Source organism: Phocoena phocoena, chromosome 12 (assembly GCF_963924675.1).
Source record: "Phocoena phocoena chromosome 12, mPhoPho1.1, whole genome shotgun sequence".
Taxonomy (NCBI): Eukaryota; Metazoa; Chordata; class Mammalia; order Artiodactyla; family Phocoenidae; genus Phocoena; species Phocoena phocoena.
The window spans coordinates 27,475,510-27,490,053 of record NC_089230.1 but is presented as its reverse complement, the minus strand read 5'-3'; positions in this window follow the sequence as shown (position 1 = coordinate 27,490,053).

Genomic DNA, 14,544 nt, shown 5'->3' with positions numbered 1-14,544 from the left:
CAGAGGAGGTCACCGGTCTAAGAACACTCTGCCTCAGCTTTGCCGCTGCTCCTCTGCAATGCTCAGCAAAGTGATGTTCAGTTGTTATGGCTGTTGCTCCACCCTTGGGAGAATACCCAGGGGATATGGACGCCCCCAAGGCAGCCCACAGGAGGCTGGACCAGAAAGTGCAGGGTCACCATGCACCCAAGTGCCGGCATGCAGATCTCTTCTCCACCACATACACCTTCAGTGGCCTCTCCTGCTAATGTCCGCTATTTGACGTTTGAGAAAGATGGAGCTATGTTTTGTTAGTCTTTTATTCACCATTGTAAAAAGATAAGCTAACATTTACCCAATGGGAATTGGATAAAATTGGAAAAATTATGACTGAACTGTAGACCCGGGGCCTAAAATTATTCTGACTGTGGCCAAGTAAAAACATTAAAAATTGAAAACAGCATTGAAGATATTTGTGAAGATTCATTTTAGGTTTATTTTTTCCCTCTCTTGCTCAGATTTGACTGTGAGAAGAATTGAAGAACCCTGTAAAAACTGTAAAAATGCCTCTGCCAAACTGTAAATCACGGTATTCACTTAACAAAAGTGTCTTACTTTTTGTAATGTCTCTAAAACAGCAGTTCTCAAACTTCTTGACCTTGGAATCTCTTTTAAATTCATTAATTATTTAGTACACCAAAGGGCTTTTGTTTATGAGGATTATATCAATAAGTATTTACTAAATTAAAAGTTAAACTTGAGAAGTTTCTAAATATTTGTTTATTTATTCAAAATTAGCAAAAATAAACATACTACTTGTTAACATCAGAGCACTGACATCATATGTCATGTAGCTACTGAAAACTTTAACTGTACATTCATGAGGGAATGAGAGTGAGAAAGGCAAATAATTTATTTGTATTTGCTTTTTGATAACCACTTTAAGAACTTACCTTCTGAAGTATTTTGATTTTCCTAAAAAGGTATCAAACCCAAATAAGGAACTACAATGTATTATTTTGCTTTTAAAGAAACAAAATAATTTTTACAAGTTCTATTTTAATATAGTTGATTTACAATATTATATTAGTTTCAGGTGTATAACATAAATTTTTATAGATTATACTCCATTTAGAGTTATTACAAAATAATGGCTATATTTCCCTGTGCTGTATAATATATCCTTTTTGCTTATTTTTTTTTTATAAATATAGTTTGCATCTGTTAATCCCATACCCCTTTCTTGCCCACCCCTTCCCTCTCCCCACTGACAACCACTAGTTTGTTCTCAATATCTGTGAGTCTGTTTCTGTTTTGATATATACATTCGTTTGTGTTATTTTTTTAGATTCCACATATAGGTGATAACATAGACTATTTTTTTCTCTGTCTAACTTATTTCACTAAGCGTAATATCCTCTAGGTCCATCCACGTTGCTGCAAATGGCAAAATTTCATTCGTTTTTATGGCTGAGTAATAATCCTATGTATGTATATCACATCTTTTTTATCATCTGTTGATGGACACTTAGGTAGCTTTCAGATCTTGGCTATTATAAATAATGCTGCTATGAACATTGGGGTGCATGTATCTTTTCGAACTAGTGTTTTTGTTTTCTTCGGAAATATACTCAGCAGTGGAATTGCTGGATCATATGGCAGTTTTATTTTTAGTTTTTTGAGGAACCTTCATACTGTTTTCCATAGTGGCTGCACCAATTTACATTCCCACCAATAGAGTATTAGGGTTCCCATTTCCCATCCTTGCCAACATTTGTTATTTGCAGACTTTTTTATGATAGCTATTTTGACAGGTGTGAGGTGATATCTCGTTGTGGCTTTGATATGCATTTCTATGATGATAAGCAACATTGAGCATCTTTTCATGTATGTGCCTGTTGGCCATCTGTATGTCTTCTTTGGAAAAATGTCTGTTCAGATCTTCTGCCCATTTCTAAATTGGATTGTTTGGGGGTTTTTTACATTGACTTGTATGAGATGTTTATGTGTTTTGGATATTAACCCCTTATTAGTTAATATCATTTGCAAATATTTTCTCCCACTCAGTACGTTGTCTTCTCACTTTGTTGATTATTTCCTTTGCTGTGCAAAAGATTTTAACTTTATTAGGTCCTATTTGTTTATTTTTGCTTTTGTTTCTTTTGCCTTAGGAGACATATCCTAAAAAATATTGCCATGATTTATGTCAAAGACTGTACCACCTATAGTCTCTTCTGGGAGCTTTATTGTATCTCGTCTTACACTTAGGTCTTTAATCCATTTTGAGTTTATTTCTGTATATGCTGTGAGAAAATGTTCTAATTTCATTCTTTCACATATACCTGTCCAGTTTTCCCAGCACCACTTATTGAATAGACTGTCTTTTCTCCATTGTATATTCTTGCTTCTATTGTCATAGATTAATTGACCATGGGTGTATGGGTTTATTTCTGGGCTTTCTATTCTGTTCCTCTGATCTATAGTTTGTTTTTATGGCAGTACCATACAGTTTTGACTACTGTAGCTTTGTAGTATAGTCTGAAGTCAGAAAGCATGACATCTCTAGCTTTGTTCTTTTTTCTCAAGAGAGAAATAAAATAATTTTTAAGTTAGTTTCATTGATCTTAAAAAGTATTTTCCATTTTTATAACTGTGGACAATGATGTTTGAAGCCCCATCCTGCCACCAACTGATTGAGTGATGTTGGACAAGATATTTAAGCTTCCCAGACACAGTGTCCTTATCTGTAAAATGAAAATGGTAAAAATATACCTATCCGTTGGGATTGTTGTCATGAAAAAAGTGACTCTATACATATACGTGCATCACAGTTCCCCAGACATACAGAAAAAGAGAGACAGAGGAGAAATATATTTTATTTTAAGGAATTGGCTCATGTGATTATAGAGGCTGGCAAGTCCAACATCTGTAGGGTGGGCCATCTGGCTGGATATCCAGGGAAAAGTCAGTGCCACAGACCTGTCCAAAAACCATCATGATGGAGACCAAAGGAAGAGCCAGTGTTACAGTTCAAGTCCAAAGGCCATCTGCTGACTGAATTCCCTCTTGCTCTGGGGAGGTCAGTCTTTTGTTGTAATCAGATGTTCAGCTGGTTGGATGAGACCCACCCTCATTAATGGAGGGAAACCTGCTTTACTCAAAGTCCAGCAATTTAAGTGTTCATCTTATCCTAAAACATCCTCACAGAAACATCCAGAATAACGTTTGATCACATATGTAGGCACTGTGGCCCAACCAAGTTGACATGTAAAATTGACTGCTGCAATATACAAAGCACTTTGAATCATTTCTAGCATATGCAGACTCTCAACAAATGTTAGTTATTGTGTATGTTAGTATTGAATTATCATTTTTCTTTTTATTATTTTAACATGTTTATTGGAGTATAATTGATTTACAGTGGTGTGTTAGCTTCTGCTTTATAACAAAGTAAATCAGCTATACATATACATATATCCCCATATCTCTTCCCTCTTATATCTCACTCCCTCCCACCCTTCCTATCCCACTGCTCTAGGTGGTCACAAAGCATCAAGCTAATCTCCCTGTGCTATGCGGCTGCTTCCCACTAGCTATCTATTTTACGTTTGGTAATGTATGTAGTATATGTACATGCCACTCTCTCACTTTGTCCCAGATTACCCTTCCCCCTCCCTGTATCATCAAGTCCATGTTTTTGTTTTGTTTTTTTAGATTCCATATATATGTGTTAGCATATGGTATTTGTTTTTCTCTTTCTGACTTACTTCACTCTGTATGAAAGTCTCTAGGTCCATCCACTTCATTACAAACGAAACTCAGTTTTGTTCCTTTTTATGGCTGAGTAATATTCCATTGTATATATGTGCCACATCTTCTTTATCCATTCTTCTGTTGATGGACACTTAGGTTAATTCCATGTCCTGGCTATTGTAAATAGAGCTGCAATGAACATTTTGGTACATGACTCTTTTTGAATTATGGTTTTCTCAGGTTATGTACCCAGTAGTGGGATTGCTGGGTAGTATGGTAGTTCTATTTTTAGTTTTTTAAGGTACATCCATACTGTTCTCCATAGTGGCTGTATCAATTTATATTCCCACCAACAGTGCAAGAGGGTTCCCTTTTCTCCACACCCTCTTTGCATTTATTGTTGTAGATATTTTGATGATGGCCATTCTCACCAGTGTGAGATGATATTTCATTGTAGTTTTCATTTGCATTTCTATAATGATTAATGGTGTTGAGCATGCTTTCATGTGTCTGTTGGCAATCTGTATATCTTCTTTGTAGAAATGTCTATTTAGGTCTTCTGCGCATTTTTGGAATGGGTTACTTGTTTTTTTGATATTGAGCTGCATGAGCTGCTTGTAAATTTTGGAGATTAATCCTTTGTCAGTTGTTTCATTTGCATATATTTTCTCCATTCTGAGGGTTGTCTTTTCATCTTCTTTATGGTTTTCTCTGCTGTCCAAAAGCTTTTAAGTTTCATTAGGTCCCATTTGTTTATTTTTTGTTTATTTTTCCATTTCTCTACGAGGTGAGTCAAAAAGGATCTTGCAGTGATTTATGTCATAGAGTGTTCTGCCTATGTTTTCCTCTAAGAGATTGATGGTGTCTGGCCTTACATTTAGGTCTTTAATCCATTTTGAATTTATTTTTGTTTATGGTGTTAAAGAGTGTTCTAATTTCATTCTTTTACATATAGCAGTCCAGTTTTCCCAGCACCACTTATTGAAGAGGCTGGCTTTCTCCATTGTATATTCTTGCCTCCTTTATCAAAGATAAGGTGACCATATGTGTGGGGGTTTATCTCTGGGCTTTCTATCATGTTCCATTGATCTATATTTCTGTTTTTATGCCAGTACTATACTGTCTTGATTACTGTAGCTTTGTAGTGTAGTCTAGAGTCAGGGAGTCTGATTCCTCCAGCTCCGTTTTTCTTTCTCAAGATTGCTTTGGCTATTCGGGGTCTTTTGTGTTTCCATACAAATTGTGAAATTTTCTGTTCTAGTTCTGTGAAAAATGCCATTGGTAGTTTGATAGGGATTGCATTGAATCTGTAGATTGCTTTGGGTAGTAGAGTCATTTTCACAATGTTAATTCTTCCATTCCAAGAACATGGTATATCTCTCCATCTATTTGTATCACCTTTAATTTCTTTCATCAGTGTCTTATAATTTTCTGCATACAGGTCATTTGTCTCCATAGGTAGGTTTATTCCTACATATTTTATTCTTTTTGTTGCAATCGTTAATGGGAGTGTTTTCTTAATTTCACTTTCAGATTTTCCATCATTAGTGTATAGGAATGCAGGAGATTTCTGTGCATTAATTTTGTATCCTGCTACTTTCCCCAATTCATTGATTAGCTCTAGTAGTTTTCTGGTAGCATCTTTAGGATTGTCTATGTATAGTATCATGTCATCTGCAAACAGTGACAGCTTTACTTCTTCTTTTCCGATTTGGATTCCTTTTCTTTCTTTTTCTTCTCTGATTGCTGTGGCTAAAACTTCCAAAACTATGTTGAATAATAGTGGTGAGAGTGGGCAACCCTTGTCTTGTTCCTGATCTTAGTGGAAACTGTTTCAGTTTTTCACCAATAAGGATGATGTTGGCTGTGGGTTTGTCATATATGGCCTTTATTATGTTGAGGAAAATTCCCTCTATGCCTACTTTCTGGAGTGTTTTTATCATAAATGGGTGTTGAATTTTTTTTTTTTTTTTTTTTTGCAGTACACAGGCCTCTCACCGCTGTGGCCTCGCCCGTTGCGGAGCACAAGCTCCAGACACGCAGGCTCAGCGGCCATGGCTCACGGGCCCAGCCACTCCACGGCACGTGGGATCTTCCCGTACCGGGGCACGAACCTGTGTCCCCTGCATCGGCAGGCGGACTCTCAACCACTGCGCCACCAGGGAAGCCCATGGGTGTTGAATTTTGTCAAAAGCTTTTTCTGCATCTATTGAGATGATCATATGGTTTTTCTCCTTCAATTTGTTAATATGCTGTATCACCTTGATCGATTTGCATATACTGAAGAATCCTTGATTTCCTGGGATAAACCCCACCTGATCATAGTGTATGATCCTTTTAATGTGCCGTTGTATTCTGTTTGCTAGTATTTTGTTGAGGATTTTTGCATCTATGTTCATCAGTGATATTGGCCTGTAGTTTTCTTTCGTTGTGACATCGTTGTCTGGTTTTGGTATCAGAGTGATGGTGCCTTGTAGAATGAGTTTGGAAGTGGTCCTCCCTCTGCTACATTTTGGAAGAGTTTGAGAAGGATAGGTGTTAGTCCTTCTCTAAATGTTTGATAGAATTCGCCTGTGAAGCCATCTGGTCCTGGTCTTTTGGTTTTTGGAAGTTTTTTTTTTTTTTTTTTTTTTGTGGTACGCGGGCCTCTCACTGTTGTGCCCTCTCCTGTTGCAGAGCACAGGCTCCGGACGTGCAGGCTCAGCGGCCATGGCTCACGGGCCTAGCCGCTCCGCGGCATGTGGGATCTTCCCGGACCAGGGCACGAACCCGTGTCTCCTGCATCGGCAGGCGGACTCTCAGCCACTGTGCCACCAGGGAAGCCCCTGGAAGATTATTAATCACAGTTTCAATTTCAGTGCTTGTGATTGGTCTGTTCATATTTTCTGTTTCTTCCTGATTCAGTCTCAGAAGGTTGTGCTTTTCTAAGAATTTGTCCATTTCTTCCAGGTTGTCCATTTTATTGGCATACAGTTGCTTGTAGTAATCTCTCATGATCCTTTGTATTTCTGCAGTGTCAGTTGTTACCTCTCATTTTTCATTTCCAATTCTAACAATCTGAGTCTTCTCCCTTTTTTTCTTGATAAGTCTGGCTAATGGTTTATCAATTTTGTTCATCTTCTCAAAGAACCAGCTTTTAGTTTTATTGATCTTTGCTATCATTTCCTTTATTTCTTTTTCATTTATTTCTTATCTGATCTTTATGATTTCTTTCCTTCTGCTAACTTTGGGGGGTTTTTGTTCTTCTTCTCTAATTGCTTTAGGTGTAAGGTTAGGTTGTTTGTTTGAGATGTTTCTTGTTTCTTAAGGTAGGATTGTATTGCTATATACCTCCCTCTTAGTACTGCTTTTGCTGCATCCCAGAGGTTTTGGGTCGTTGTGTTTTCATTGTCATTTGTTTCATTGTCATTTTGTTTCAAAATCTATTTTTTGATTTCCTGTTTGATTTCTTCAGTGATCTCCTGTTTATTAAGTAGTGTATTGTTTGGCCTCCATGTGTTTGTATTTCTTACAGATTTTTTCCTGTAATTGATATCTAGTCTCATAATGTTGTGTTCAGAAAATATACTTGATACTAATTTTCCTAAATTTACCAAGGCTTGATTTGTGACCCAAGATATGATGTATCCTGGAGAATGTTCCATGAGCATTTCAGAAGAATGTGTATTCTGTTTTTGGATGGAATGTCCTATAAATATCAATTAAGTCCATCTTGTTTAATATATCATTTAAAGCTTGTGTCTCCTTATTTATTTTCATTATGGATGATCTGTCCATTGGTGAAAGTGGGGTGTTAAACCCCCTACTATGATTGTGTTACTGTCGATTTCCCCTTTTATGGCTGTTAGTATTTGCCTTATGTATTGAGGTGCTCCTATGTTGGGTGCATAAATATTTACAGTTCTTATATCTTCTTGGATTGATCCTTTGATAATTATGTTGTGTCCTTTTTTGTCTCCTGTAATAGTCTTTGTTTTAAAGTCTATTTTGTCTGAGATGAGAATTGCTACTCCAGCGGTCTTTTGATTTCCATTTGCATGGAATATCTTTTTCCATCACCTCACTTTCAGTCTGTATGTGTCCCTAGGTCTGAAGTGGGTCTCTTGTAGACAGCATATATATGGGTCTTGTTTTTTAATCCATTCAGCCAGTATGTGTCTTTTAGTTGGAGCATTTAATCCGTTTACATTTAAGGTAATTATCGATATGTATGTTCCCATTACCATTTTCTTAATTGTTTTGGGTTTATTATTGTAGGTCTTTTCCTTCTGTTGTGTTTCCTGCCTAGAGAAGTTCCTTTAGCATTTGTTGTGAAGCTGGTTTGCTGGTGCTGAATTCTCTTAGCTTTTGCTTGTCTGTAAAGTTTTTAATTTCTCCATCAAATCTGAATGAGATCCTTGCTGGGTACAGTAATCTTGGTTTTAGGTTTTTCTCCTTCATCACTTTAAATATGTCCTGCCACTCCCTTCTGGCTTGCAGAGTTTATGCTGAAAGATCAGCTGTTAACCTTATGGGGATTCCCTTATGTGTTATTTGTTGTTTTTCCCTTGCTGCTTTTAATATTTGTTCTTTGTATTTAATTTTTGATCATTTGATTAATGTGTCTTGGCGTGTTTCTCCTTGGATTTATCCTGTATGGGACTCTCTGTGCTTCCTAGACTTGATTAACTATTTCCTTTCCCATATTAGGAAAGTTTTCAACTATAATCTCTTCAAATATTTTCTCAGTCCCTTTCTTTTTCTCTTCTTCCTCTGGGACCCCTATAATTCAAATATTAGTGTGTTTAATGTTGTCCCATAGGTCTCTGAGACTGTCCTCAATTCTTTTCATTCTTTTCTCTTTATTCTGTTCTGCAGTAGTTATTGCCACTATTTATCTTCCAGGTCACTTATCCATTCTTCTTCCTCAGTTATTCTGCTATTGATCCCTTCTAGAGAATTTTTAATTTCGTTTATTATGTTGTTCATCACTGTTTGTTAGCTGTTTAGTTCTTATAGGTCCTTGTTAAACATTTCTTTCATTTTCTCCATTCTATTTCCAGGATTTTGGATCATCTTTACTATCATTATTCTGAATTCTTTTTCAGGTAGACTCCCTATTTCCTCTTCATTTGTTGGGTCTGGTGGTTTTTGCCTTTCTCCTTCATCTGCTGTGTGTTTCTCTGTCTTCTCATTTTGCTTAACTTACTGTGTTGGGGGTCTCCTTTTTCGCAGGCTGCAGGTTCGTAGTTTCTATTGTTTTTGGTGTCTGGCTAAGGTTGGTTCAGTGGGTTGTATAGGCTTCCAGCTGGAGGGGACTAGTGCCTGTGTTCTGGTGTATGAGGCTGGATCTTGTCTTTCTGGTGGGCATGTCCACGTCTGGTGGTGTGTTATGGGGTGTCTGTGGCCTTATTCTGATTTTAGGCAGCCTCTGTGCTAATGGATGGGGTTGTGTTCCTCTCTTGCTAGTTGTTTGCATAGGGTGTCCAGCCCTGTAGCTTGCTGGTCGTTGAGTGGAGCTGGGTCTTGGCATTGAGATGGAGATCTCTGGGAGATTTTTGCCGTTTGATATTACGTGGAGCTGGGAGGTTTCTTGTGGACCAGTGTCCTGAACGTGGCTGTCCCACCTCAGTGGCACAGCCCTGACGCCTGGCTGGAGCATCAAGAGCCTGCCCTCCACACAGCTCAGAATAAAGGGAGAAAAAGAAAGAAAGAAAGAAAGAAGATAAAATAAAATAAAGTAAAATAAAATAAAGTGATTAAAATAAAAAAATTATTAAGAAAAAATTGTAAGTAATAAAAAAAAAACAAAGGAAAAAAACGGAGAGACAGAACCCTAGGACAAATGGTAAAAGCAAAGCTATACAGAGAAAATAACACACTGAAGCATACACACACTCACAAAAAGAGAAAAAGGGAAAAATATATATATATCGTTGTTCCCAAAATCCACTGCTTCAATTTGGGATGATTCGTTGTCTATTCAGGTATTCCACAGATGCAGGTACATCAAGTTGATTGTGGAGATTTAATCTGCTGCTCCTGAGGCTGCTGGGAGAGATTTCCCTTTCTCCTCTTTGTTCGCACAGCTCCTCGGGTTCAGCGTTGGATTTGGACCCGCCTCTGCGTGTAGGTCGCTGGAGGGCGTCTGTTCTTCGCTCAGACAGGACGGGGTTAAAGGATCCGCTGATTCGGGGGCTCTGGCTCACTCTGGCCGGGGAGAGGAAGGGGTACGAATGCGGGGAGAGCCTGCGGCGGCAGAGGCCGGCGTGACGTTGCACCAGCCTGAGGCGCGCTGTGCATTCTCCCGGGGAAGTTGTCCCTGGATCATGGGACCCTGGCAGTGGCGGGCTGCACAGGCTCCCGGGAGGGGAGGTGTGGTGAGTGACCTGTGCTCGCACACAGGTTTCTTGGTGGCAGCAGCAGCAGCCTTAGCATCTCATGCCCGTCTCTGGGGTCCGCGCTTTCAGCCATGGCTTGCGCCCGTCTCTGGAGCTCCTTTAAGCAGCGCTCTTAATCCCCTCTCCTCACTCGCGCACCAGGAAACAAAGAGGCAAGAAAAAGTCTCTTGTCTCTTAGGCAGTTCCAGACTTTTCCCGCACTCCCTCCTGGCTAGCCGTGGTGCACTAACCCCCTGCAGGCTGTGTTAACGCTGCCAACCCCAGTCCTCTCCCTGGAATCCGACCAAAGCCCGAGCCTCAGCTCCCAGCCCGAGCCTGCCCCAGCGGGTGAGCAGACAAGCCTCTCGGGCTGGTGAGTTCTGGTCGGCACTGATCTTCTGTGCGGGAATCTCTCCGCTTTGCCCTCCGCACCCCTGTTGCTGTGCTCTCATCCATGGCCCCGAAGCTCCCCCGCTTCGCCACCCTTAGTCTCCGCCCGCGAAGGGGATTCTAGTGTGTGGAAACCTTTCCTCCTTCACAGCTCCCTCCCACTGGTGCAGGTACCGTCCCTATCCTTTCGTCTCTGTTTATTCTTTTTTCTTTTGCCCTACCCAGGTACGTGGGGGAGTTTCTTGCCTTTTGGGAGGTCTGAGGTCTTCTGCCAGCCTTCAGTAAGTGTTCTGTAGGAGTTGTTCCACATGTAGATGTATTTCTGATGTATTTGTGGGGAGGAAGGTGATCTCCGCGTCTTACTCTTCCGCTATCTTGAAGCTCCCCCTCTATCATATGTTTTTAGATATTGTTGCATGAAAAATCAAGTAATCCAAAAAAAAAGAAAAACCAAACCCCATATGAGAATGTAGCATGAGAATATGTATACATGTGAATATATAGGTACACATATCCATATATATATGAATACATATGCACACACACTCATATTTTTTTTTTTTTAAGTTTGGGGAAAAGTAATATAGGTCAGCTTGGTTTTTCAGGCATAAGATAGTTCATATTTTTGTGTCAGCTTACAAGAGAATTCAGACAAACCAATGGAAAAAATATATGTAGCCCAAAGTACATCTTAATATATATAGTGATATGATACAATAAAAATCACAAATCATTATGGAAGTTGAATCAATTATTCAGTAGACAGCATTAATAAAAATTGTTTATTTGTCTAAAAATCACTTTACATCATCACTTTACTCCAAATGCAAAATTAATTCCAATAGGATTTAAGAATGAATTGCTAAAAAAAATTACACTAAAAATACAAAAGATAATCTATAGATTTATCTGTAAAGTCTATAGATAAATATTTAGCTTATCTCTGGGTAGGAAGGAGTTTCTTAGCTTAGAAATCATTGGAGAAATTACAAAACATCAATATATTGATTACATTAAAATTACCAAAGTTAAAATAACTAATTGAGAAGGAATATCCACACAAATATAACATACAATGGTTAGTGTATGTAAAACACAATGAGTTTGTACAAATTGATAAGAGCAATCTAAAACCCCAGGAGAAAACATGGCAAAGGTATCATACTGGTCTCTCAGCTTCCTTTCATTCCACGAGGATGAAAGAAGTACAGGTTATTTATTATACCGGAAATTTCTGTAAGATTCACAAGAATGTGAAGTTAAAGAAACTATTACAGTCAGCTTGGATCTCACAATCACCTGAACTAGAATAGAGGGTTGGTTGTACAGATAATTATGAAAATTGTTCAGTTGGAGAAGAAAACCTTTTTGTTTACCTGCATTTGTACTTTATAAACATCAAACTTGATAAGATGGTTCAGTAACACTGGATGGATGAAGGAAGTTGATTTATGGGAGGGCATTCTGGAGAAGATTTGTAACATCAATAGATAAAAAAGTGGATGTTCTCCTAGACTTTCTACTGTTCTAACTCAAACGAAATAACTGGTTTAATTTAATTTAATTCTCCCTCCCCCTGCTTTTGGTGAGATCTTATAGTCTCATCAGCTATGGTTCTTTTCAGGATGGTGACCCCATGACTGATGAGGGCTCACTGTCTATGCCTTGCCTCTGTCAAGTGCAACACACACCCCTATGTCTCAGAACCACATATAAGAACAATTGTCTTGAAGGACTAATTGATACTTTTCCAGAGGCGTTTGAAGAGAAAACCAAATTCCTATTGCTCCCTTCCCCTTGCATTTCCAGAAGAGGCATTGCACAGGTTGACTCTCACCTCCAGTTGCCCCATACCAGTATAAAAGGTCTGGCTTGACTCATGGAGATTGGCTTTGGCTGCTGGGCAAGGGAGCCAAGCCCTAATCCTGATGATTGCATAGGAGACTTCTGTGTGGTCTTGTGGAAGGAATACTCAGCCAGGAGTCAGGAAGTCGGAGATCTGTTCCTGGTCCAGTTTTGAGGGCGAATGGCAGGGTCAACTTTGCTGGACTCTAGTGGGGCTTGTGGGCCTCGAGCCTTTGGATTTCAGTGCTCCTTGAAAAAGGAAGGCCTTTGAATTCACACATCTTTTCGTTTGAATCTCTGTCACTCATGAGCTTCTGCTTTCAGGTTTACCTCTCTGAATCTCAGTTTTCTCATTTGTAAAATGGAGAAGCTACCTACATCATGCCACTTAAGTGAAAACTAAGTGAAATAATATACATAGCCTTGTACCATATTGATACAGCATTACGCTTGGCGTATAACGATCTCAATAAGTGAACTTCTCTGTTTTTCCTCTTAGAGCTGATCTCACCATCTTGTTCCCGAACAAATCCACTTTTGATTAATTTTCAGAGAAAAGATCATATAAATTCAGCTTGTGTATTATTGGCTAATAAGCCATAATAACGGTTTCTTCCCAAGTATATTGGCATTTTAATAAGGAAAAATTAGAAATTATAGCTATAATGGTCATATTGAGGCAGCAAGGAGAAACCAATAGGGACTGTGTGTGGAGATACAGGAGAAATTATCCAGGAATTCTTTACATTATAGCATTTTTGATTCAGTCTTTTGAGTTAAGCCTTCTAAAACTTAAATGGCCAATGTTTTGAAACAGGTAGGATATCAAGATCATTATCAGTTACACCTTCGTATGGTTTAGCTTTTAAGATCCTTTTTCAGAAGGGAAATTTTAATCTGTGTGTGTTGAGGGGAGTAGGATGCAGTTCGTATAACCTGAATATTTGAGGAGTTAGGCGGAACAGGAAGATGGGAAATGTGAAAGATAACTTGCACATAATTACACTGGAACCCAGAATTGTTAGAACAAAATAAAATTCCTGGTATAAATAATTTTGTATGAAATGGTTTAAAATGTTAATGCATAGTATTTTTATTTATTATTCTTTATTTTGAAATTTTCTACTCAAAAGCACATTTCAAATACCCATAATCATCATTATGCTTCCCCACTTACCGTAAATGCCCACAGAAAGTCACACATTTCCTTCCTGTTGAACTATTGCTCTACAAATCATAGTATTTTACTAGGATTTTACCATTTAAAGTTTCATTGCAGTATTTGTGGTAAACTCTATTGTGTATGGTATTACATGACAACAACGATGCATAGTGCCTAGATGCTATAATGACCAGCTCTTCTGTGGTCAGTAAAAGGAAATTATATAACATTAGTTGCCAATGTGCTCTTAAGGGAAAAGTCTTCACATTGCTCCAGCCCACCCCCTGCTCCGTCACTTGCCACTAATAGTAGGTTTTACAAATAGGTTGAGGGTAAGTGGACCCTGGAGTACCATTCACTGTACCCCAAAACCATGCCCAACCCTTCCGCCTGGTTATTTCAAATCAGTGGTGGGCAAGTTTTGGTGTATTTAACTCCCACACAACTTTACTCTGTTCTGTCACTGTGGGTGTCTAGTGCTCTCAATCTAGGCATTTTCATTATTACTCTATTTACATAAGACATTTTTTAAAAGAATAGTTTGACCCAAGATACAGGTCTTCTCGAGCTTTCCCATCATGTTCGTTCTGGTGGTGGTTGTTTTTGTTTGTTTGTTTTTCAGTTTTTGGAGCATTTACTATTTAAGAGGAATGAGAGCAATGGTTACTGTTTCCACGTCCCTTTGAGCTTTACCCTTTACATCCGCTTCTCTTTCACAAGTAATTGACTTTCAAATAAAATCTCTACCACTCTCCCCTGTAGAAGGAGCCACTCCTCCAGGAAGACAAGGCCCAGCCCTCCATCAGCCAGCGCTGGCCTCATGCTCGCCCTGACCCTGTGTCTGGCTTGTGTTGCCCATGATTATGGCTCTTGCTGGCAGCTCAGTGGCACACGGCTCAGAAAGCAGAAAAAGAATTTTGAATTACAGGGGAAATGATGCTTAAAAAGGCAACAGTTTACTGATGTCTATTTTTTTTCACTGTAAGATATTTTCATACAGTTTGTCCTTCAGTCCAATCAAGTATGGTTGGTTACCTTTCTTACCTTTCTTAAGGG